Source organism: Phacochoerus africanus, chromosome 7, assembly GCF_016906955.1.
Source record: "Phacochoerus africanus isolate WHEZ1 chromosome 7, ROS_Pafr_v1, whole genome shotgun sequence".
Lineage (NCBI taxonomy): Eukaryota > Metazoa > Chordata > Mammalia > Artiodactyla > Suidae > Phacochoerus > Phacochoerus africanus.
Genome location: NC_062550.1, coordinates 66,604,083 through 66,630,136, shown reverse-complemented (window position 1 = coordinate 66,630,136; position 26,054 = coordinate 66,604,083). Strand labels below are relative to the sequence as shown.

Below are 26,054 nucleotides of genomic sequence, written 5' to 3'. Positions count from 1 at the left end.
TACTTTAGAAAATACATATATTGGCACCATATCTCTTAAAACCTGTTTGTAAGCATCCAAATCAGTAAAAACCTTTTTGAAAGCAAATTTGAAAGTATCCGCTAGTTGCAAGGTATACATAGACTTCAAGAAATTCAAGAAATACTTGCTCATCAACATGACTTTTTTACTTTTTTGAGGTGGGCTATGCCCATGACATGCAAAAGTTCCTGGGCCAGGGATTGAACCTGTACCATAGCAGCAATCAGAGCCACAGCAGTGACACCACTGAATATTTAACCCACTGAGCCACCAGGGAACTCCTCAACACAACCTTCTGTGTAAAAGGATGTTTACTGTAATATTACAGGCAATGTAACTTTTTTTTTTTGGTCTTTTTGTCTTTTTGCCTTTTTAGGCAAAAGGCCCAAAAAGGGATCCCGAGCAGTGGGATCCAAGACACAGCTGCAACCTACACCACAACTCCCGACAATGCTGGATCCTTAACCCACTGGGATCGAGACCAGGGATCGAACCCTCAACCTCAGGGTTACTAGTTGGATTCATTTCCTCTGGGCCACAGTGGGAACTCCTAGTATAATCTTATGTATATAAAAACTACATACTCAAATAATGTACAGGTATGGAAGGAGTTTGAATGACACCTAATGTAAGAAGAAGAATGGAATAAGTGGAACTATTATATTGATAACCCCACGGAATACCTGCTGACCGAGAAGCACCTGAGCTGTGTAGCAAGCTTATTTCATGTCTCTTTGTGCCCTGGAGATGTTGCAGGTGGTCCATATATTGTCCATCTTGGGTTAAAAACTGCAGTATTGAACTCTTGGTCCCGTTGAAGCTCAGGACTTTGATTTCATCCTCCAAAGCTTGATTTACATTGCAGTTCAGGCTAAACCAGTTTTTCTGTGAAAGAGAAGCTCCTGTGGGGCCTGAAAATCAAAAGTCAAGTAGTAATGAGTTTCTACGATTTGGTTACAGGTACAAGAACAATTAAGAATGGAGTTAGGAGTTCCCGTCGTGGCGCAGTGGTTAACAAATCCGACTAGGGAACCATGAGGTTGCGGGTTCGATCCCTGCCCTTGCTCAGTGGGTTAATGATCTGGCGTTGCCGTGAGCTGTGGTGTAGGTTGCAGACGTGGCTCGGATCCCACATTGCTGTGGCTCTGGTGTAGGCCGGTGGCTACAGCTCCGATTCGACCCCTAGCCTGGAAACCTCCATAGGCGGAAGTTGCGACACTAAAAGACAAAAAGACCCCCCCCCCAAGAAAAGAAGAAGAACGGAGTTAAAAAAAAGAAACCCCACAACATTGTAAATGAACTCGGTTTCAACAAAATTTAAAAAATGAAAAAAAAGATACTTTAGAATTTTAAAAAATGGAGTAAAAAATACCAAGCAATGTATTTACTTGTTACCTGATTTCTATTTAATTCACTTACTCCAACTTTTGGATTTTGTGAGGTTGTCACCAGCTTTCAGCCCTTGTTGACACAGGTACATGATTGTTTTGCTCTGGGTCTTCTGTCCTAGATGCTCTGCTACATTTTCAGAGATAAAATTCTCAGTTTTACCTAAGAGAAGTTCTGAAAAAGACAAATAGTTTATTGTTGTAGAAACACAATCAAAAGCTTTTGTAAGTGAATGACTGAATTTTCTTTTTCTTTTGTTCCCCCCTGTCTTTTTAGGGCTGCACCTGCGGCATATGGAGGTTTCTAGGCCAGGGGTTGAATTGGAGTTACAGCTGCCAGCCTATGCCACAGCCACAGCAATGCTGGACCTGAGCCGTGTCTGTGACCTACACCATAGTTTATAGCAATGCCAGATCCTTAACCCACTGAGTGAGGCCAGGGATTGAACCTACATCTTCATGGATACTAGTCAGGTTCATTTCTGCTGAGTCACAATGGGACTCCTGACTGGATTTTCTGTTTCCCAGAATGTTTCTTTTTAAAAATTAATTGTTTATTTATTTTTTGCTTTTTAGGACCACACCCAAAGCATATGGAATTTCCCAGGCTAGGGGTCTAATCAGGGCTGCAGCTGCCAGCCTACACCACAGCCACAGCAATGAAGGCTCTGAGCCTCATCTGCAACCCACACCACAGTTCACCGCAATGCTGGATCCTTAACCTACTGATCAAGGCCAGGGATTGAACCTGTGTCCTCATGGATGCTAGTCGGGTTCATTAATCACTGAGCCATAAGAACTCCATGTCTTATATTTTTATAAGCTATTCTTCTTCATTCCTTTAACCTTCCATTCAATTTGGAATTTCCCTTTCTTTGATTTCATAATTTTTGTTTTATCATATTATACACTTATTAATTTAACTATAATTTGAATAATTTTACATATGCCAAACAATTCTCTATACTTACAGTGAATGGGTTTTTTGTTTTTTGTTTTTTTGTTTTTTTTGCCTGTTGTCTTTTTTTAGGGCCACACGCATGGCAGCATATGGAGGTTCCTAGGCTAGGGGTCTAATTGGAGCTGTTGCTGCCAGCCTATACCACAGCCACAGCAATGCCAGATCCGAGCCGCATCTGCAACCTACACCGTTGCTCACAGCAATGCCAGATCCTTAACCCGCTGAACAAGGCCAGGGATCAAACCTGCAACCTCATGGTTCCTAGTCGGATTCGTTTTCGATGCGCCACGACGGGAACTCCTTTTTTTTAATGAAAAAATTTTTTTTGCTTTTTAGGATTACACCCATGCCATATGGAGGTTCCTAGGCTAGGGGTCAAATCAGTACTGTAGCTTCTGGCCTATGCCATAGCCACAGCAAAGCCAGATTCAAGCTGAGGGGCCACTAACGAAGCCAGGGCCTCATGGATACTAGTTGGATTCATTTCCATAATGTGCCACAATGGGAACTCCTGGTTTTGGTTTTTTAGCTAAGAAAAATAGTTAAGTATTTGTAAGGTTTTAAACAGAGAAAGGAACATAAAAAGATTTTGTAGAAGCAATGCCAAGTAGTTATGTTGTGAGCCACACGGGAAGTCCCGAACATAAAAAGATTTTGTTTGAAAGAGGCTCTGTCTGCCAAGGGGGAATGGCTGGGAAGGGAGCTACCGAGGAGAAGGGGCATTAGGTATAGAGGCAGTAGAGTGGTGGTGGTCAAGGGCTTTAGAGAGAGGAGGGGGCCTGGAGGAATAAGTGGCAGAAGAGGTACTGAGGGTCCATTGAAGGTTGGGAAACGGAGGTGAGGGAGAGGGAAGTGAGAGGAGTGACCAGGTTTCAGGCTCCGTCCAGGGATGCACAGTGGTGCTCCTGCAGGCAGTGAACTAGTGGGAGAAGATCCTGAGTCTGATCGTGGGTGGGATGAACTTACTTCACCTTCTAAGACCACTGAAGCCAGGAAATGCATGAGATCACTAAGGAGAGGCTGCCGAGGGTCAGCTGGGTGCAGAATTCAGCAAACACACATCTTGCTTTATTGTGGAGTGTTTTTTTATGAGTAAAATCTTGAACTTATGGTCCACAGTTTAAAATCAAGAGGAGAGAGTTCCCATTGTGGCACAGTGGAAATGAATCTGACTAGGAACCATGAGGTTTCGGGTTCGATCCCTGGCCTCTCTCAGTGGGTTAAGGATTTGGCATTGCCGTGAGCTGTGGTGTAGGTCGCAGATGTGGCACTGATCTGGTGTTGCTGTGGCTGAGGCGTAGGCCGGTAGCTGTAGCTCTGATTAGACCCCTAGCCTGGGAACCTCCATATGCTGTGGGTGTGGCCCTAAAAAGCAAAAAAAAAAGAAAGAAAGAAAGAAAAATCAGCCTCGTTCAGTGGGTTAAGGAGCCAACATTGCTGTGAGCTGTGGTGTAGATCGCAGCTCAGATCCCACATTGCTGTGGCTCTGGCAGAGGCCGGCAGCTACAGCTCCAATGGACCCCTAGCCTGGTAACCTCCATATGCCAAGGGTGCAGCCCTGAAAAGACCAAAAAAAAAAAAGACGTATGAAGTAGGTCAATAAATACTGACACAGGACAATTTTCCAGAGATAAAAAAATAACTTCCAATTAACATTACAATAGAATAAGTTTGTTAGATTGAGTAACAAATTTGACAAATGCTCACTGAATCAGAGGGCTTCCTGGGGAATTTCATCAACATTTAAATAATCATTAAACCCTTCACAAACTCTACCATAAAACAGAAAAGAAAGGGATTCAAATCATTAATTAATTTCCCTTTCTCTGCTCTGTCATTTCCATCCACAATGTAAACATATTGTATTCATTACCTGGTTAGGAAAACTAAAACTGTTGAATCCTACATCACTCAATTGCTACCACCCCATTTCTTCTGCTTTTTTGTTTGTTTGTTTGTTCTTTTTAGGGCCACACACACAGCATATGGAGGCTCCCAGGCTAGGGGTCTAATCGGAGCTGTAGCTGCCGGCCTTCACCACAGCCACAGCAATGCTAGATCCAAGCTGCGTCTGCAACCTACACCACAGCTCATAGCAACGCCAGATCCTTAACCCACTGAAGAAGGCCGGGGATCGAACCCCCAGCCTCATGGTTCCTAGTCGGATTTGTTTCCACTGTGCCACCACGGGAACTCCTACCACCCCATTTCTTCATCTTCCTGTACATCAAAATCTTTGAAAGTGTTCTATTTGCTGTTTGCAGGGTGGTGATTTTTTTTTTTTCCTGTTTATTGTCTCCTGACTTTACTCCAAGCAGGCTTCACAGCCACTCTACACAGACACTTCTCTTGTCCAAGGCACAAATTAATGACCTTAACACAGCAAATATCTACCGATCAGTTAGTTCCCTGGTCCCCTCTTACTTGAAGTATTAGGAGCTCTCTCCATCTGGAAAAGATTTCTTCTTAGTGTTTCCAGGATCCCATCCTTTCCTGAGATTCCTTCCATGTCAATGTCTGCACGTTCCAAGTTTTCTTCCCTTGTTAATTGTCTCCCTATGTCTCCAGGAACTCCACCTTCTAGGTTCCTCAAGGTCAAGGCTCTAGATGTCAGCTCCTACTTAGAGAGCAAGCATGGAAATCTAATCACAGATATTGTGTTACCACCCAGACAGTAATTGGTTACTTCCGTATTGTAACCTCCAGGTTTGTATATCCAAGGTCCCAATTCCATACCTGTGATTGGATGTCTAAATCGGTCACTACAGTCAAACTTTGCAATTCCAGCCTTAATAGGATGCCCTACAGTGATCCCTGGCCCACTCCCAGCCTCGCTGTTTTAGCAAAGCCACCTCTGTTAGTCGTCGATTGAGTCAAAACCCTAGGCATCTCTCACTCCTTTTCTCCTAGTCAAAACTCAATCTGTCAGAAAATCGAATTTTCCTTCTTCAGAATGTACCCAGAATTCTCCCACTTCTTAAATTACCATCATCTCTACACTAGATATATTTTATATTCTCTGGTTCTGTCTTGTGCTTCCCAACTCATAGTCTATTTCTGACAAGTGGAATGATCCTTTTAAAATATAAATTATGTAATCTCATTCCATGGCTTAAAATTTGACAATGGCTTTTCATTTCTTTCAGAGTAAAAGCCAAAGACTTTACAAAATTCTATAGGATTGGGGCCCCTGGCAACATCGCTTATCTTTACTGATAATTCCCCTCACTTACTTTGCTCCATCCCCTCTGGCTGCTTTGCTTTTCAGTAAACAAACCAAGCATGGTCCCAGTTAGGGATTTGCATTTGCCATTTGCTCTGAAATTTATTTTTCTAGATAAAAGCAAGACTCCTTTTCTTCTTTTTAAACTTTTTTTTCTTTTTGTCTTTTGTCTTTTTAGAGCTGCACTTGAAGCATGTGGAAGTTCCCAGGCTAGAGGTCTAATTGGAGCTACAGCCGCTGGCCTACACCACAGGCACAGCCACGCCAGATCTGAGCCATGTCTGTGACCTACACCACAGCTCATGGCAATGCGGGATCCTTAACCACTGAGGGAGGCCAGGGATCGAACCCACAACCTCGTGGTTCCTAGTCGGATTGTTTCCGATGCACCACGACAGGAACTCCATCATAGGTTATTGAATATAGTTCCCTCTGCTATAATGTAGAATCTTGTTTGTCTATTTTATGTTAGTAGGTTTATCCAATAATCCCAAATTCCTAAATTATTCTTACCCCACCCCCTTTGCCCTCTGGCAACCATAAATTTGTTTTCTGTAAGACTGATTTTTTTCTTTTCTTTCTGTTTTCTTGTACTTTGGCCCTCCAGTGGCATGTAAAAGTTCCCAGGCGAGGGGTCAAACCGTGCCACAGCAATGACCTAAGCCGCAGCAGGGGCAATGCTGGTTCTTTAATCTACTGAGCCACAGAGGAATTTCATTTATTTTTGAGGACATGTTATATAAAGCAAAACTACTATAGACTTGACAGTTTGAGCCTATTAACTTGCCTTTGTATTTTTTTCTAGGGATCAGATGATGATGTTTGCGTCCATGATAAAAATATTGCCTCAGTCCAGTCTCATTGAGAAAACTAGTTATTATTTATTAAATATACAACATAAAGTAACTCAAAATAAACATCACTCCAAAAAATTACTAATTTAAGATCCAGATTTTATTTTTTTAATTGAAATACAGTTGATTGACAATGCTGGCTACACTAAACCCACTGCAGGGTAATTCTCTTTCCTTCTCTGAGCACTTCCACAGAGGGTAGTAATTTTTTACTGAATTTTTTTGTGTGTCTCTTTAGGGTTGCACCTGGGGCATATGGAAGTTCCCAGGCTAGGGGTTGAATTGGAACTGTAGCTGCCAGCCTATGCCACAGCCACAGCAATGTCAGATCCATAATCCACAGAGTGAAATAAGGAATTGAACCTGTGTCCTCATGGGTAAATGAGTCAGATTTATTTCAGCCTGGCCACCATGGGAACTCCCTTATTGAATTTTTAAAAATAAAATATATGAGCTCACATTACGAAAACTTCAGATCCACAGCAGGGCAAAGACAGTACGTTTAAAACTCCTTAGCGCTCCTGACGTCCCATTCACCTCCAAGGATTTAACACTGGTTAGTATTTTCTTATTTTCGTAGGTTATTTACGTAGGTGAATAATTTCACCTACATAATGAATGTTTTATAATTCATTTTATTCAATTTATGAATAATTTCATATAAAACATGTTTCACAACACAATCTATGCATTTATTTACTTTTGTGGGGGGGTCTTTTGTCTTTTCCTTTAGGGCCGCACCCATGGCATTTGGAGGTTCCCGTGCTAGGGGTCAAATCAGAGCTGTAGCTACCCGCCCACACCACAACCACAGAAACGCCAGATCAGAGTTCCCAACACATTCCATGCATTTAACATAGATCCAAGCATGTTAAATTGAAAGCCTTTGACCCCAGAGAACAAGGAATCTTCCTAAAACATTTTTGAAAGCTTCCAAGAGATCAAGAATTCAAGGAGGTGGAGAAGGTACAAGTACTTGGAAAAACTCTCACACTGGAAGCTTATGAGAGATCATTAGCAGTTCATAAACACTGCATATGAGACACAAATTGACCTAGACTATTTCTCAAGTTAGAACTGAAAACATAGCATCTGTGTCTGAGAGATGAAAGTACAAATTCAGGCTTAGCCATTTAGGAACTGGTGGTTGTTGATGAAATCCCGCATTATTTCCCAGCAATTCAGTTTCCCCATTTTTGGTTTAGAGTGATGATCCATTGAGGTACTACATAAAAGATTTGTACATAAAAACACATAAATAATACATCAGAATTCTCTAGACAGTCCAGGGCTGATAAAACATTGATGCCGTTTTTATCTTCTTTCCTTCCAGGCACATGAGGTTCTGTCAATATCTGAGGCCAAAAGGCCCCGAGAAAAGACCAGCATCCAACATATTTAACATCTAGGAAACAGAAGAGACAAAATTAGTTCTTCACTGGCATCAGTAAAAATCTAACAGCTCTAGGTGTCGATCTGAGACTATGGCTACATGGCGAAAGGTGGCATGCCTACATGTGCTTTTTTTTTTTTTTTTGTCTTTTTGCCATTTCTTGGGCCACTCCCACGGCATATGGAGGTTCCCAGGCTAGGGGTCCAATTGGAGCTGTAGCTGCCAGCCTAGGCCAGAGCCACAGTAACACGGGATCTGAGCCGCCTCTGCAACCTACACCACAGCTCACGGCAACGCCGGATCGACGCCGGATCATTAACCCACTGAGCAAGGGCAGGGACTGAACTCGCAACTTCATGGTTCCTAGTCGGATTCATTAACCACTGCACCACGACGGGAACTCTCTACGTGTGCATTTTTGTGTGTTGAGCAGAGTGACAGATTGGGCAGCAGTTGTCTGGCTGGAACATGAGAAAGCTCATGGACTATCCATGAACTCCAGGAAGCCCAACATGTCCCCAAAGATCAATCCATTCCTTTTCCACTTTGGGTTCTACATAGGGAGCATTCTTACCTCTTCCATCTCTTGTATATTTCTCTTTTGTATAGCTTCCTCTTCTGACAAAACCATTGATTTATCTGCCAAAACATAACATGGGGGAGGCAGTTAGTCCGGAATAAGGATATTGGTTTGCGTGGCTAAGAGAGGTACACGAGGGACTGTGCCAGTAAAGCAATCTGTAGTCATACCTGTGTTTCTGTCATGCTGAATTCAAAAGCCAGGGAGGAAATAACTCCTCTTGTGGGGATTCTGATTAATTTAAACGTTGCCCAAAGGGTGTCCAGCAGGGGTTTGCTGGCTAATCTCTTCTTGTCATGTAGTTCCTTATTTTCTTCCTTCTCCTTCTTTGCCACATTCTCTTCTATGACTTCTTCCTTTTCACCCTCTTCTTCTTCTCTCCGTCTTTTCTTTCCCATCCTTTCAGCTTCAGGATGATTGCTTTGTGATCGCTCTGGAATTGGATCACAGGGTAGAGCTGGTGGTTTCTGTGCAGCAAGATCTGTGGAAGAAGAAAAAAAATTCAGCTGCAGCTCAACTTGACATTCAGATCACAGTGGACATTGTTCAGCGTGAGCCTATTGATTGTCATAACCCAGCCATGTCACACATTGTTGGAAAGCAGAGAGGAAAGCAAAAGCCCTAGCAAAAGCAATGAAGATTTTCATGACAAGGACAGTTTCAAAGTAATTTACTTTTGGATTTTAAATACGTAATTAAATAAACAATTAAGTACTGGGTAAGGCTAGTTCTTGAAATGACTACATCTTCTTAGAATGTTGACTACTCAAATGTAAGTGACCTTGAAATGAACAAGCTCTGAGTGACCTTCCTTCAAAGACTATTCAGGCTTTCTCTTTCCTCTTTGGAGGGTTTTGGTGAGGCTTATGATTTGTAGAAATTTGTCCACATGTTTTGGTTTTCCCAGGACCGTCCTGGTCTGTGTCCATGTCCTGGCATCTCTATTAGTATTAATAACACCATCTTTACTCTGAAGACCCTGGTTTAAACCACATATGAAACGATTTTTCTACTTATGCTGTTAAAGAAAACCGATGATTTAAAATTAGCTGTGACACATCAGAAGAATGTAATTAGGAGCTAAATAGACAGCAATAGTTATTTAAAAATTAAGGTGGTGTTGTGCAGATGGACAAAGTAACCACTAGAACGGAAAGGGAGTCTAATAATAGACCCAATCATCTAATCAAAAATGGACATGTGATCGTGAGAATTACAGGTCAGGGAGGGAAGTAATGGGCTCTTTTACAAATATTCTTCTCAAAAATGGATAATAGAAAGCTGCTAGTCACCAAAGATCCCATGAAGGAAGTGAAGAGAAAAGCCATAAATCTGGAGAATATATAACAGCAAACTGACAAATTGTTGCTCTCTAGAACAAAATCTCCTTACATCAGTAAGGAAAACAGTCCAATAGATCAATGGTGTGTGAGGGGCAGGAGCCAGAAGGAGAGCTGATGGCCTCTATTTTGAAAAGAATTTCACCCTCACTAGTAATCAAGATGCAGATCAGAATGAGCTGCCACTTTTTACCCACTCGATAGGCAGAAATGAGGAAATCAAATAATAGCAAGTGTTAGTGGTGGGTTGACAAGAACTTTGATTGTTTGGTGGAGGTGGATACTGCTCTACTTATATCGGTCATGTTATAAGAGATGTGTTATATACAGGGCACTCCAGGCCAATCCAGTTTTTCTGTGGCCTGTGTGTGCCTGTGTGGCCTAAAAATTAAGAGTCAAGTACTGATGAGTCTCTGTGATTTGGTTATAGGCACCAGAAGGAATAAGAATGGAGCAAAAGAGGCAACCAGTTTGCTCACTGCTTGGTTTCTCCTTAATTCACACTTACTCTCACTCTCTGACTCCGTGAAGCTGTCACCAGGTTCCAGTCCTTGTGGACACAAGTCCATGATTGTCCTGTGCTTGGTCTTGTGTCCCGGATGCTCTTCTTGGTGGGTAGAGATGAAGTTCTCAGTACCAGACAGTTTTATCCAAGAAAAGTCCTGAAAAAGAGAGTTTATTGTTATGCAAACATATTCAAAATCTCTATCTTTTTTTTTTTTTTTGTCTTTTTGCTATTTCTTGGGCCGCTCCTGCGGCATATGGAGGTTCCCAGGCTAGGGGTCTAATCGGAGCTGTAGCCTCCGGCCTATGCCAGAGCCACAACAACGCAGGATCCGAGCTGCGTCTGCGACCTACACCACAGCTCAGGGCAACGCCGGATCGTTAACCCACTGAGCAAGGGCAGGGAGCAAACCCACAACCTCATGGTTCCTAGTTGGATCCGTTAACCACTGCGCCACGATGGGAACTCCCCTCTATCTTTTTTTTTTTTAGGGCCGCACTCATAGCATATGGAAGTTCCCAGGCTAGGGGTTAAATTGGAGCTGTAGTTGCTGGCCTATGCCACAGCCACAGCAACACTAGATTCCAACCAGGTCTGCAGCCTACACCACAGCTCATGGCAATGGCAGATCTTTAACCCACTGAGCCAGGCCAGGGATTGAACCTGTGTCCTCATGAGTACTAGTTAGGTTTGTTTCAACTGAGCTATGACAAGAACTTCTTTTTTCTTTTTTTCTTTTTTCTTTTTGTCTTTTTTTGTTGTTGTTGTTGTTGCTGCTATTTCTTGGGCCGCTCCCGCGGCATATGGAGGTTCCCAGGCTATGGGTCTAATCGGAGCTGTAGCTGCCGGCCTGCGCCAGAGCCACAGCAACTCAGGATCCGAGCCGCGTCTGCAACTTACACCACAGCTCACGGCAATGCCGGATCGTTAACCCACTGAGCAAGGGCAGGGACCGAACCTGCAACCTCATGGTTCCTAGTCGGATTCGTTAACCACTGCGCCACGACGGGAACTCCAAGAACTTCTTTTTTCTATTTTTTGAGCCACACGCATGACATATGGAGGTTCCCAGGCTAAAGGTCAAATGGGAGCTGTAGCTGCCAAGCTGTGCACAGCCAGAGCAACGCCAGATCTGAATCATGACTATGACCTATACCACAGCTCAGGGTCAACTCCAGATCCTTCAGCCATAGATTGAGGCCAAGGATTGAACCTGTGTCCTTGTAGATGTTAGGTTCATTACTGCTGCTGCACTATAATGGGTATTCCTGTTTCTTGAAGACTTAGGAGGAAAGTCATCTGCCTTTTCAGTAACTGCATCAGGATTATGATCTATTGCCCCTTCCTTTTATGGCTTTAAAATGATGTTTCTTGACCGGTATACGCACTTTCCTTATTAGCTTAATAGGAGGGGTGTTCCCTGGGGGCAGAGTAGAGGATCCAGCATTGCTGTGGCTCAGGTTGTTGCTGTGGCCTGGGTTTGATCCCTGACCTGGAACTGCTATATGATATGAGTGTGGTTAACAACAACAAAAAAAGATCACAGAAGGACAAGTTTCTTTTGCCTACTACTGAGGTAATGTCAGTCTCATGTCCAGGAGGTGATTTCATTGGCTCATTGAGATACTTGTCTATAATGATCACATTAAATTTATACTCAGATAAAATTATGGATTTTTAAAAAATTAAATCAGAAAAAGTAAATTTCCTTTCTGCAGGCCACTAATATATTCTTTCGATATACTGATCATGTGTCCCAAACATCTACTGATCATTTCCCTGGTCCCCTCTTACTTAAGTGTCTGGAGCTCTCCTTACCCTGAAAGGCTTTCCTGAGCTTCCTTCTCCGTCCAGGGCTGCTCCTTCCAAGTTTTCCTCCCTTGCTCCTTCTCTGTCTCTAGGAACTGGGACCTACTAAGTTCCTCAAGGCTGAAGCCCCAGATCTCTGAGCTCGGGAATATATACAGAGCAAGCACGGAAATCCAATCACCGTGATTGTGGTGATTGTGTTATAACCCAGTCAGTGATTGATTACTTCTGGGTTTTAATCTCCAGGCTTGTATATCCAAGCTCCCAATTGCATACCAGTCACTGGATGTCTAATTGGATCATCTCATTCAAATTTTGTATTTCCAGCTTCAACCAGAATGCCCTCCCCTGATCCCTGAGCCACTCCCATCCTCCCCACTGAAGTAAAGCCACCTCTGCTAGTGCAGTTGATTGGGTCAAAAGCCTTGGGATCTCTGACTACGTTTCTCTCAGTCCAAACTCCACCTGTCAAAAATTCTACAATTCATTCTTCACAGTGTACACACAATCGATCTGTCAATCAATCAAATGTACCCAGAATTCTACTTCTTACCACCATCATCTCTAAACTAGATATATCTCATACTCTCTGGTTATGCCTTGTTCTTCCCACCCCATAATCTATTCTTTTGACTGTGTCCAAGGCATGTGATGGTTCCCAGGCCAGACAACTGCACCACGGCAGCAATGAGAGCCACAGCAGTGACTGACCCTTAACCCCCAAGGCACTAAGAAACTGCAAGAGTAATTCTTTTAAAATGTAAATTATGTAGTATTGTTTCTTGGCTAAAAATTTGACAATGGCTCTCACAGTAAAAGCCAGAGACTTTACAAAATTCTATAGGATTTAGCCCCTTGCTGTGTTTCTGGTCTTTGTGAACTTTCCCCTTATTCATTTTGCTGCAGCCACTCAGGTTTCCCTGCTTTTCAGTAAATGAGCCAAGCAGGGTTTAGTTTAGGCTTTTGTGCTTGCTATTTGCATTACCTAGAAATTTATGTTTCCAAATAAAAGACTTCTTTTTTTCTTTTTTTAGGCAGCACCCATGGCATACGGAAGCTCCCAGGCTGGGGGTCTAATCAGAGCTGCAGCCCCCAGGCTACACTACAGCCACAGCAATGCCAGATCTGAGCCACATCTGTGACCTACTCCACAGCTCAGGGCAGTGCTGGATCCTTAACCCACTGAGTGAGGCCAGGGATCCAGTCCAAATCCGCATAGATCCTAGTTGGGTTTGTAACCCGCTGAGCCACATCGGGAACTGCAAGGGTTTTTTTTCCCCCCCAATACATTATTATTTTTTTCTACTGTACAGCATGGTGACCCATACATGTATGCATTCTTTTTTCTCACATTATCATGCTTCATCATAAGTGGCTAGACATAGTTCCCAGTGCTACACAGCAGAGCTAATCCATTCCAAAGGCAATAGTCTGTACCTATTAACCCCAAGCTCCCAATCCATCCCACTTCCCCCTCCTCCCTCTCAGCAACCACAAGTCTATTTTCCAAGTCCATGAGTTTCTTTTCTGTGGAATGGTTCATTTGTGCCATACATTAGATTCCAAATATAAGTGATATCATATGCTATTTGTCTTTCTCTTTCTGACTGACTTTTCTCAGTATGAGTCTCTAGTTCCATCCATGTTGCTGCAGATGGCATTATTTTGTTCTTTTTTAATGGCTGAGTAGTATTCCATTATATATATATACATCACATCTTCCTAATCCAATCATATGTTTGGATTGTTTCCATGTCTTGTCTATTGCAAATAGTGCTGCAATGAACATGTGGGTGCATGGGTCTTTTTTAAGGAAACAGCTACCATGCCCTGCAGACTACTTTTGGTGTAAACGAGGTGATGGACTGGGGTGAAAATAGGTCATGAAGGTTGCCTTTTAAAAAAAGTCCCTTTCAGGAGTTCCCGTTGTGGCTCAGTGGTTAACAAATCCGACTAGGAACCATGAGGTTGCAGGTTCTATCCCTGGCCTTGCTCAGTGGGTAAAGGATCTGGCATTGCCATGAGCTCTGGTGTAGATCGCAGACGTGGCTTGGATCCCGTGTTGCTGTGGCTCTGGTGTAGGCCGGCGGCTACAGCTCCAATTAGACCCCTAACCTGGGAACCTCCATATGCTGCGGGAGTGGCCCTGGAAAAGACAAAAAAAAAAGACAAAATAAAAACGATAAATAACCAGAGTTTACAGCCCTAGAAAAGGCAAAAAATAAAATAAAATAAAAAAATAAAACAAGGTCCCTTTCAGATGAGTCTGTACTTACCATCAAGCAATGCGCCTCTCCTCACTCAGGGTAGGAAGTCCAATTCTCAGGAAGTCACAATTTCATTCATTTACTCAGTAAGAATTTACAAAGTGCCTACAAATTCTCAGCTTCCACTTGCAGCCATCTCTAGGTAAAAAAGAAACCGGACCTCTCTAGAGGGTCCAGCGAGGTCCCCCCAAGTCTGCAGCTGAAAGGACCTTTTTTTGGAATTGGGTTTCTTCGGTACCTCTGAAAGGGTAACACCCTAAAACTGAATCACCTTTACCCTGGAATTCTACCATGATATTTAGCAATACTTGCATCTCAGACGTACAACATTAAAAGGTACACTAGATTCTGAAGGTAGCTATGCTGCAAAATAGTTTAAAATTAAACGATTGTACAGTATTCGTTTATGCGTGAAACTCCAGTCCTAGACCAAGCGTGTGGCCACCAGCATTGACACTCTTGCCAGCCAGCGGAGCTGACAGCGTCAGTTTGATACCTGGCTTTAGGGTCTGAGTGTATCCTAATTCTATCAGGCTGCAGTTGTTCACTTTAGCTGAGAAGCAGGCGTCAGGGTCCATCTGGTACTTGGCTGCTATTCCAAAACCCGTGTTGCTGTTTCCTGCTGTCCAGACGAGATTAAGAGCCACCTCCAACTTCTTGTTCACCTTCTGATAAATGGAGCGGCCAAACCCTGTCCCATCATTTACGTTAGTGTGAAGCTGGAACTCATCGGTCTTGTAGCCAACAGCAAAGTTGCTCTGGGTCACTCGGGACTTGGTGGTCTCAGAATTCATCTGGTAGCCTGCCAGCCAGCCCTCGTAAGCCAGCACAAGAGCACCGAGGATGGAAGGTCTGGCGATATTGAAATCCACGTCGCAGCCCAGGTTGACGTACTCCCGCTTATACCCGGTCTTGAGTTTGGCTTTTTTTTCCCCCAGTGTTTGGTGAGAAGGATGAATCAAAGGTCAGCTTCAGTCCACGTGCAAGCTGATCTTCCAGAGTAATCTCCATGCCTAGTGTGTGGTCAGTGTTCCACGTCTCTGGAAACGTCAGACCATATTCGGTCCATCTCTACTTGGTTTCCAGACTGCCCATCACTCTGGTTGTTTCAGGGTTGGCTGAACCTGAGCTTGTAAATTCCAGTCCATCCTCAGATTTGATTTTCAAATCAAGTTTTATTAAGCCAAATCCATAGCCCTTGGTGAAGACATCCCTGGCAGACTTGCCAAGATCGGCATACACGGGAGGCACAGCCATCTTCTGCTCAGAAGAGGTGGCAGTGGGCTCCGCCTATATCTCGTTTTTAGAATGTGGAGTGGGAATTCCCTTTATGGCCTCAGTGGAAACGAATCTGACTAGGATCCATGAGGGAGCGGATTTGATCCCTGGACTCATTCAGTAGGTTAAGGATCCTGCTTTGCTGTGAGCTGTGGTGTAGGTGGCAGATGTTGCTCAGATCTGGTGTTGCTGTGGCGAGGGTTAGGCTGGCAGCTACAGCTCTGATTCAACTCCTAGCCTGGGAACGTCCACATGCGGTAGGTATGACCCAAAATATACATACATACATACATACAATGTGAAATGGATGATTTCCTTCTGTGGTGTAACAGGATCAGAAGCCTCTTGTGAGCTCTGTGATGCAAGTTCGATCCCTGGTCCAGCACAGCTGGTTAAGAATTCGGTGTTGTTGCTGGTGCATCTTAGGTTGAGCTTATATCTGAGTTGCATCTGTGACCTACTTGGCAGCTCTTGGTAATGCTGGACCCTTAACCCACTGAGCGAACCCAGGGATCGAACTTGTATTCTCACAGAGACAATGCCAGGTCCTTAACCCGGTAAGCCACAACAGGAACTCGTAGGTAGCTTTGCATTTTTCAATGCAGTATAACTGCTTATAGGAGAGCGGGGCGTTTCCAAGCTTATTTCAGCCTTGGGGAGACAGGGGTCAAAAAGAGAAGTAAAAGAAAAAAGAGAGCTTTTATGTACATGATAATGACGGAAAGTCCCAGGGAAATTCTATTGATTGATACTGTCATTATTGCATTTGTCATTATTGCAAACATAAATTTGGCAAGAGGCCAGAACTGCATTAGAACTCATTATTGATTAATCATTTGTCAAATCCTTACCAAAGGCCCATTATGTGCTCAGCAATTTTTTAGGACTTTGGGATACATTAGTGAACAAAGCAGACAAGGACCGGAACTGGTAGAACTTAAATTTTGTGAAATCAGGAAGATATTTGCAAGACTGGTGGGTTTTCTCCAGGAAATGAGAAGCATAGTATCACAGTTAACCTTTTTAGAAACTGGTGAGAAATTTCTAAATATTTTTGAAAATAAATTTTTTAAACTTTACGGCCACACCCACGGCATAATGGAAGTTCCCAGGCCAGGGATTGAATTGGAGCCACATCTTCGGCAACACCATATCCTTTATTCGTTTCTGCTGCGCCACAATGGGAACTCCTTGCATTACTTTTTTTTTTTGTCTTTTTTTTATTTCTTTGGGCTGCTCCCTCAGCATATGGAGGTTCCCAGGCTAGGGATCCAATCGGAGCTGTAGCCACCGGCCTACGCCAGAGCCACAGCAACTCGGGATCCGAGCCGCGTCTGCAACCTACACCACAGCTCACGGCAACGCCGGATCGTTAACCCACTGAGCAAGGCCAGGGACCGAACCCGCAACCTCATGGTTCCTAGTCGAATTCGTTAACCACTGCGCCATGACAGGAACTCCTTGCATTACTTTTGATTTTAAAAAATAATGCTTGGGAGTTCCCTTCATGGCTCAGCAGAAACAAATTGACTAGCATCCATGAGGATGCAGGTTTAATCCCTGGCCTCGATTAGTGGGTTAAGGATCCAGCATTGCTGTGAGCTGTGATGTAGGCCACAGAGCGGATGCAGCTCAGATCTGCCATTGCCGTGGTGTAAGCCAGCATCTGTAGCTCTGATCGGACCCCTAGTCTGGGAACCTCCATGTGCCATGGGTGTGGTCCTAAAAAGCAAATTAAAAAAAAAAAATGCTTGAGGAGTTTCCATTGTAGCCCAGCAGTAATGAACCCAACTAGTATCCATGAGGACTCAGGTTCGATCCCTGGCTTCACTCAGTGGGTTAAGGATCTGGGGTTGCCCTGAACTGTGGTGTAGGTCACAGATGTGGCTCACATCCCGCGTTGCTGTGGCAGTCGTGTAAGCTGGCAGCTACAGTTCGGATTCGACCCCTAGCCTAGGAACTTTCATATGCCATACATATGGCCCTTAAAAGCAAAATAAAATAAAATAATAAAAATAAGGCTTGAAGACATGTATCTTGAATCCTGAGGTTTTAAAGTGTGTCCCCCATTTGCCCTTGTCCTCCTGCCCCATTCCAGTCCCCATCCTGCCTCTACCCACTGGATACCAGAAGCAGCACCCTTCCCCCAATAACTACTACAGACGTCTCCAGACGTGGCTCATCGGCCCCTGGGGAGACACTGCCCCATTTGAGAAGCATTGCTCTAGTGTATCAACATGGCTTTCCCGGTTCCCATTGCAGCCGAATCTCTGTCTGGAATTCTGATTCCCTCAGCAGTCCCTTCCACTCCCTTTCATCCAGATCAACCAGGTTTTTATTTAATTTATTTATTTATTTATTTATTTTTCTCTTTTGGCTGCCCTGTGGTCCATGGGGTTCCCAGGCCAGGGATCAGATCTGAGCCTCAATTTCGAACTAAGCTGCAGCTGCTGCAACACCAGATTCTTAATGCACTGTGCCGACCGGGAATTGAACCTGCATCCCTGGGCTCCTGAGATGCTGCCAATCCCGTTGTACCAATTTGGGAACTTCAAGATCAACCAGGATTTCTTTAAAAATTTATACATACATATGTATAAATACATACAAACACACACATGTATATACATATATACATTTATATACATACAAATACATATAAACACATGTATTAATTATTATATATATATTTAGGGCCACACTCATGGCATATGGAAGTTCCCAGGCTAAGGGTCAAATCGGAGCTGCAGCTGCCAGTCTATGTCACAGCCACAGCAATGACAGATCTAGATGCATCTGTGATTTACACCACAGCTCACGGCAATGCCGGATCCTTAACCCACTAAGCAAGGCAAGGGATCGAACCTGCAACCTCATGTGTCCTAGTCGGATTCGTTAAACACTGAGTTATGACGGGAACTCCTACAGCATAATTTTTAACGGTCAGATCTGGTTTTAGTTTTTCCACTCTTTAGCTATGGGGTTTAGGTCAAACCTTTAGTTTTTCTAACACACAATTTTTCACATCTGTGAACAGGCATTATAATGATTACTGCACAAGGTGTTACATGCAAAAAGGTCACTTGAGTTTTTTCACCTTTTCTGGAATCACCACTAGAATGTGTTCATTATCAAATAACTCTTTTTTTTTTTTTTTTTTTTTGGTCACACACATAGCAGGCAGAGGTTCCAGGGCCAGGGATCAATCCCTTACCACTGCAGCTACCTGAACCACAGCAATGACAAAACCAGATTCTTAACCCAATGAGCCACAAGGGACCTTCTCACATGATTCTTATACTTTGAAAAACAAAACAAAACAGAACAAAAATCTATCGATGTTTTGTTTCCAGACAGTCAATAGCAGAGAGCTACAACGATCACCCACACCCATCACTTTGTGCTTAACTTTTTCAGTAGTGTTGTGTGTTGGGAAAGGGTGTTCCTATAATCAGATCACATACCACTATTCTGTTAATAAGGAAGTGACAGGCTCGTTCATAAAAAGGAGAAGCACAACATTATTGGAAACTTGAATGAGTCCTCTAGATACACATATCTTGTATTTTTACCTAATTCAAACACGGGCTTTTTTTTTTTTGTCTTTTTGCCATTTCTTGGGCCGCTCTCACGGCATATGGAGGTTCCCAGGCTAGGGGTCGAATCAGAGCTGTAGCTGCCAGCCTACACCAGAGCCACAGCAACGCAGGATCCGAGCCGCGTCTGCGACCTACACCACAGCTCACGGCAACGCCGGATCCTTAACCCACTAAGCAAGGGCAGGGAACCGAACCCGCAACCTCATGGTTCCTAGTCAGATTCGTTAACCACTGCACCACGACGGGAACTCCAAACATGGGCGTTTTGATCAGAGGATGATTTTCTTTTTCGTAGAGCAGATATTTTCATTTTCTTCTGCACAAGTTAGCCCCCATCCCAAGGACGGTTTGCAGCATTGGTGGAGGTAGTGGTGGAAACAGTTCTCCTTTATTAAAGATCATATTTTCTTTCACTTGGTCATTTGAGCCTCTCTGTTGAGTCCTTTCCTGCCTGTGGACAGGCTCCCTGGAGAACATCTTTGTGTTTCTCTTGGATAGAAGTGAAAGATGAGCTCTCATCACATGTTTCAGGCATGAAGAAAGCTTCACTTTCAAGTTCTCTCTGGGTGCCAATCCTGAAACTTAGTAAGAATCCTTCTTCTCCTTAGTAGGCACAGCTGACCCGGGCTTTCATGTGCTTGGGAACTGGGCCCACCAGGATCTACAGTTCCTACCAGGTTAGATGCGTTAGAGTCAGGAACTTTGCCAGTTTCAATCCTGAAGGACCCTGCCTTCCGGTTTCAAGTTCATCCTAGAAGAATAGCGAAGATGAATTTTAGTTTACATTTTAGCCATTGTACTCGCTCTAATGGCGCCATCTGCTGCCAGGAAGGGGAACAACACTTTATCCGCCTTTTAGAAAGGAGGGTGGAGGAGTTCCCGCCGTGGAGCAGTGGTTAACGAATCCGACTAGGAACCATGAGGTTGAGGGTTCCATCCCTGGCCTTACTCAGTGGGTTAAGGATCCGGCGTTGCCATGAGCTGTGGTGTAGGTCGCAGACGCGGCTCGGATCCTGCGTTGCTGTGGCTCTGGTGTAGGCTGGCAGCTACAGCTCTGATTCGACCCCTAGCCTGGGAACCTCCATATGCCGTGAGAGCGGCCCAAGAAATGGCAAAAAGACAAAAAAGAAAAAAAAAAAAAGAAGAAGAAGAAAGAAAGGAGGGTGGAGCAAAGTCCGGGGGTGATTGCCTCCTATCTGCTTCCTTCTGGGGCTGTTTAATCAGAATCCTCCTGGATTGAGGACTGAGTAGCGTTTGTGGATCAGTATTTGTTTACATTTTAAGTCTGCACCTGCTGTTAGAGTAATAATGCTCCAACTTTTTCCCCCTTTATAGCAAGGTTTTACTTAGAGTCAATTAAAAATACATATGTAACTCTAAAGACATTTTTCCTCAGATATTTTTGGTATGTTGTAATTTCCTAGGAGTTTCTTCATTTTTATTTTTTAAATTTTATTTATATTTATTTATTTTTGTCTTTTCTAGGGCCGCGTGGCACATGGAGGTTCCCAAGCTAGGGGTCTAATCGGAGCTGTAGATGCCCGCCTACGCCAGAGCCACAGCAACGCCAGATCCAAGCTGCGTCTGTGACCCACACCTCAGCTCACAGCAACGCAGGATCCTTAACCCACTGAGCAAGGCCAGGAATAGAACCCGAAACCTCATGGTTCCTAATCGGATCCATTAACCACTGAGCCACAACAGGAACTCCGCTACTGTTTAATTCTGTTGAGAAACTATTAGGTTCTCTTTTGAAACTATACCATGACTAAGGCACTCTGTTTCCCTTTTCTCCCTGTGGACAAGGAAGATTGCTGAATGTAATGTTCAAGCATGATTTCTAGAGATAAAGCCACAATAGTTAATGCATTTGCTTTTTTCTCTTCTTCAGAGTTAAAACATTCTTTTGATTTAAACTGGTTTATTCTAACTATATAATGTAACAAGCCACCTCAAATCCAGTTTGGAAATTAAAAAATATATATATTTATTTATTTTTTGCCTTTTCTAGGGCTGCTCCCACAGCATATGGAGGTTCCCAAGCTAGGGGTCTAATCGGAGCTGTAGACGCTGGCTTACCCCACAGCTGGGATCCGAGCCGAGTCTGCGACCTACACCACAGTTCACGGCCACGCCAGATCCTTAACGCACTGAACCAGGCCAGGGACCGAACCCAAAACCTCATGGTTCCTAGTCAGATGCGTTAACCACTGTGCCATGATGGGAACTCTGGAAATGGTTTGATTTTAATGATTAACATCTTTCTCAAAACTTGAAGGCTGTTCCCCTGTATATTTAGCAAGGAATGGAAACTTGCTCATCTGTATCACAAGAGACATTTATGTTTCAGATATTTGAATCTGCTGGTAAACTAATCTTTGCCCCAGCAAATTTTATCTATTTAAAAAATGTGTTAAACTTAATCATTGTTTGCTTCTAGCTCTCTTTCACAACCTCAAGTCATTGTTCTCATTGTTCTCAGAGAACAATGTTCTCATTGTTCTAATTGGCTATTGCCAATTAGATTCACTTGGGCCACATGCAAAGAATACCTATTCTGGGTCCATCTCCAGACCAGTTAAATCTGAGTTTTCCAGGGCAGGGTTGAGGCAGAGAAAAAGAAAAGAAATATATATATATTATAAAAATTATACACATATAAGAATAAAAGGAAAAAAATTATATATAGGTACAAATTTCCCAGCCGATTCTAACATGTAACCAAAATTAGGAACTACTGCCCTTGCTTTCCTGCCAGTATCTGTAAAGACAATTTTACCTGAAATCTCTTGTCCACATTTCCTTCTCAAGAGAGAGAAAAAATTAACTCTAGAGCAAACCTTGTATGCAGCTCATATGCCTCAATTTCCAAACCACCATCTTCTTCTTCTTCTTCCTCTTTTTTTGAAATTTCTTATTACAATATTTAATTATCTGCAGCAGCTTGATGATTGTAGGATCCCAGTTCCCAAACCAGGGATTGAACCAGAGCTGCTTCAGTGAAGGTGCCAAATCCTAACCACTAGACCACCAGGGAACTCCTGATACAATCTTTAATTTTTGCTTCCAAAACCTCTCCAGCTGAGAAGGTAATCAGTATGATGTTGAGGGCAGTATGTATATACTAAACTCAGGCAGATAATAAATAGAGAGCAGGTCTCAACTGGGTACAATTTTGTCCCCCTCCCCCATACCCCAGGGGATATTTGGCAAAGTCTGGAGCCCAGTCTGGACGCATCTCCTTGGAAGACTCAGCTGAGGAACTGCTATTGCCACCTACTGGTAAGAGGCCAGGGATGCAGCTAAACTGCTGCTAGCCCAGGGCAGCTCCAAAGCAAAGAATTACCCCATCCAAAATGTCAGGAGTACTGCTATTCAGAAACCCTGATACAGATTATACTTTCCAGTGCTCTTAAGTCCAGAATTTTTTACTCCTTCATGGTCCCTGGAGAAATCGAGCCTACCTCTCCCAGCATGTTATAATTACAGATTTAATACTATGATTAGAAAGTGAATAAAGGAGTTCCCATTTTGGCTCAGCAGAAACGAATCTGACTATGTTCCATAAGAATGCAGCTTCGATCCCTGGATCCCTGGCCTCGCTAAGTGGGTTAAGGATCTGGCATTGCTGTGAGCTGTGGTGTAGGACGCAGATGTGGCTCAGATCTGGTGGTGCTGTGGCTGTGGTGTTGGAACAGCAGCTACAGTTCCAATTTGACCCCTAGTCTGGGAAACTCATATGCCACATGTGGCACATATGCCACATGTGCAGCCCTAAAAAGACACACACACACAAAAAAAGTGAGTAGACAATTGCTGAGGACTAAATTTAGGAGAGCAAAGGGGGAAAAAACTTTTGCATCAGGAAAGGGATGAGGAGACTTAAGGATATTGACACCCTCTCATACTCTCCAGAGTGGTTTTCATATTTGTCATGACTGGCAGCAGAGAAATAAAAATCTCCTAGAGAGCAGAAGAATAGGAATGATCACACATCTAGATTTTTTTTTTTTTCTTTTAGAGCTTCACCTGTGGCATGTGAAATTTCCTGGGCTAAGGGACAAACCAGAGCTGCCGCTGCTGGCCTGTATCACAGCCATGGGAACAGGGAATCCAACTTGTGGCAATGTGAGATCCTTAACCCACTGAGCAAGGCAGGGATCAAACCTGCATCCTCAAGGATAGTAGTCTGGTTCTCAGCCCACTGAGCCACAATAGGAACTCCCTGATCACACATCTATATCCGGATTCATTCACTGATTTGGGAAAAACAGACATAATTTCAGAAACCTTAAAAAAAACACACACAGGGGTTCCTGTCATGGTGCAGTGGAAATGAATCTGACTAGGAACCACGAAGTTGCACATTCGAAACCTGGCCTCACTCAGTGGGTTAAGGATCCAGCGTTGCCTTGAGCTGTGGTGTAGGTCACAGATGCTGCTTGGATCTGATGTTGCTCTGGCTGTGGTGTAGGCCGACAGCTGTAGCTACAGTTCAACACCTAGCCTGAGAACCTCCATATGCTGCAGGTGCAGCCCCAAAAGCAAATATATATATTTTAAAAATAAAAATGGTAAATTTTATGTCATTTTAAAAATCACAAACTTTTTTTTAATTTAAGGAAATTAATGAAATAATAAGCCAATACAACAAAGAAAATCAATGGAGTCAAATATTTGTTCTTTAAAAGAACTAATAGGGTGTTCCCTTGTGGTGCCATGGGTTAAGGATCCAGCATTGTCAGTGCAGTGGCTCAGGTCACTTCTGTGGTATGGGTTCCATCCCTAGCCCCGGAGCTTCTGAAAACCCCAGGAGAAGACAAAAATAAAATAAAATAAATTTACACAAATTCTGATTTAATGATTAAAACACATAACCATTCTATTCATTGTATAGGCTTAAAAATTATAAGAGTTCCCTTGTGGCTTGGTGGGTTAAGAACTGGACCAGTATCCATGTGGACGTGGGTTTGATCCCTGGCTTTGCTTCAGTGGGTTAAGGACCCAGCCTTGCCAAAAGTTGCGCCATAGGTCGCAGATGTGGCTTGGATCCTGAGTTGTTGTGGATGTGGCATGGGCTGGCAGCTGCAGCTCTGATCTGACCCCTAGCCTGGGAATTTACATATGCCCCATGAGGCCCTTAAAGAAAAACTTATAATAAGAGAAGTTCTCTTGTGGTGCAGTGGGTTAAGGATCTGGCATTGTCACTGCTATGGCTTGGATCGCTGCTGTGGCTGAAGGTTGAATATATATATATATATATACACATATATATGTATATTTATATATAATAAGACAACTTGACACAATAGCATGACTATTATCAAAAAGAAAAGAGATAACAAATGCTGGTGAGGATGTGGAGAAGAGTGTTTTGCTGAAAGTCTTAAATTTTTTTTTTTTTTTTTTGCTTTTTAGGGCTGCACCCTCGGCCAGTGGAAGTTCCCAGCCGAGGGGGTGAATCAGACCTCACCTGCCAGCCTACACCACAGGTCACGGCAGTGCCAGATCCCTGACCCACTGAGCTAGGACAGAGAATGAACCCACATCTTCGTGGATACTAGTCAGATTCATTTCTGCCGTGCCACAAAGGGAACTCCCGAAAGTTTTACTTTCCATTTCAACATTCATACGATTTGCTAGCAAAAGAACCACTTTGCACTCAATTAAGCAAGACTTAGAGAATTTACTGAATTAACAAAGACTATAGCATACTAATTAAGAACAGATATTAACAGATAGAGGTTTATACATCACCGAATTGGGGGAAAAACCTACATCCAGATCTGAGCAGCGCTGGGAAGAATATGGGGAGAGGTTGATCAAGGGTACAAGCTTTCAGTTATAAAATGAATAGGTTCTGGGATCTAACGTACAGCATGGTGATGGTGGTTAACCCTATTTTACGGTATACTTAAAGCTTACTATCAGTACATCAAATTCTCCTTAATGCTCTCACCATAACAGTAATAAAACAGTAATTATGTGAGGTGAAGGATGTAGCTAACCTTATTGTGATCAACATCTTGTAATATATACATGTATCAAATCATCATATCTTGGAGTTCCCGTCGTGGCGCAGTGGTGTGGCTCAGTGGTTAACAAATCCGACTAGAGGAGTTCCCGTCGTGGCGCAGTGGATAACGAATCCGACTAGGAACCATGAGGTTGTGGGTTTGATCCCTGCCCTTGCTCAGTGGATTAACGATCTGGCGTTGCCGTGAGCTGTGGTGTAGGTTGCAGACGCGGCTCGGATCCCGCGTTGCTGTGTCTCTGGCGTAGGCCGGTGGCTACAGCTCCGATTGGACCCCTAGCCTGGGAACCTCCATATGCCATGGGAGCGGCCCAAGAAATAGCAAAAAAAAAAAAAAAAAAAAAAAGACAAAACAAACAAACAAACAAAAAAAACAAAAACAAATCCGACTAGGAACCATGAGGTTGCAGGTTCGGTCCCTGCCCTTGCTCAGTGGGTTAACGATCCGGCGTTGCCGTGAGCTGTGGTGTAGGTTGCAGACGCGGCTCGGATCCCGCGTTGCTGTGGCTCTGGCGTAGGCAGGTGGCTACAGCTCAGATTCAACCCCTAGCCTGGGAACCTCCATATGCCGCGGGAGCGGCCCAAGAAATAACTAAAAAGACAAAAAAAAAAAAAAAATCTGAAGAGTTATAGATGTATTTTTCTTTTCTTTCTTTTCTTTCTTTTTTTCTTTTTTTTGCTTCTTTAGGACTGCACCCATAGCATATGGAGGTTCCCAGGCTAGGGGTCAAATCGGAGCTACAGCTGCCGGTCTACACCACAGCCACAGCAACATGTGATCTGAGCAGCATCTGTGACCTAC

At 43.5% G+C, this 26,054-nt stretch overlaps 1 protein-coding gene and 1 pseudogene across 1 annotated transcript in view; one reads left to right on the top strand and one right to left on the bottom strand.

Moving 5' to 3' along the window:
• LOC125131255 (developmental pluripotency-associated protein 3-like) overlaps window positions 1–26,054 on the top strand; it is a 92,692-nt gene that overhangs the window by 53,131 nt on the left and 13,507 nt on the right. The window lies entirely within an intron of this gene.
• On the bottom strand, window positions 14,662–15,606 carry LOC125131254 (voltage-dependent anion-selective channel protein 1-like; annotated as a pseudogene).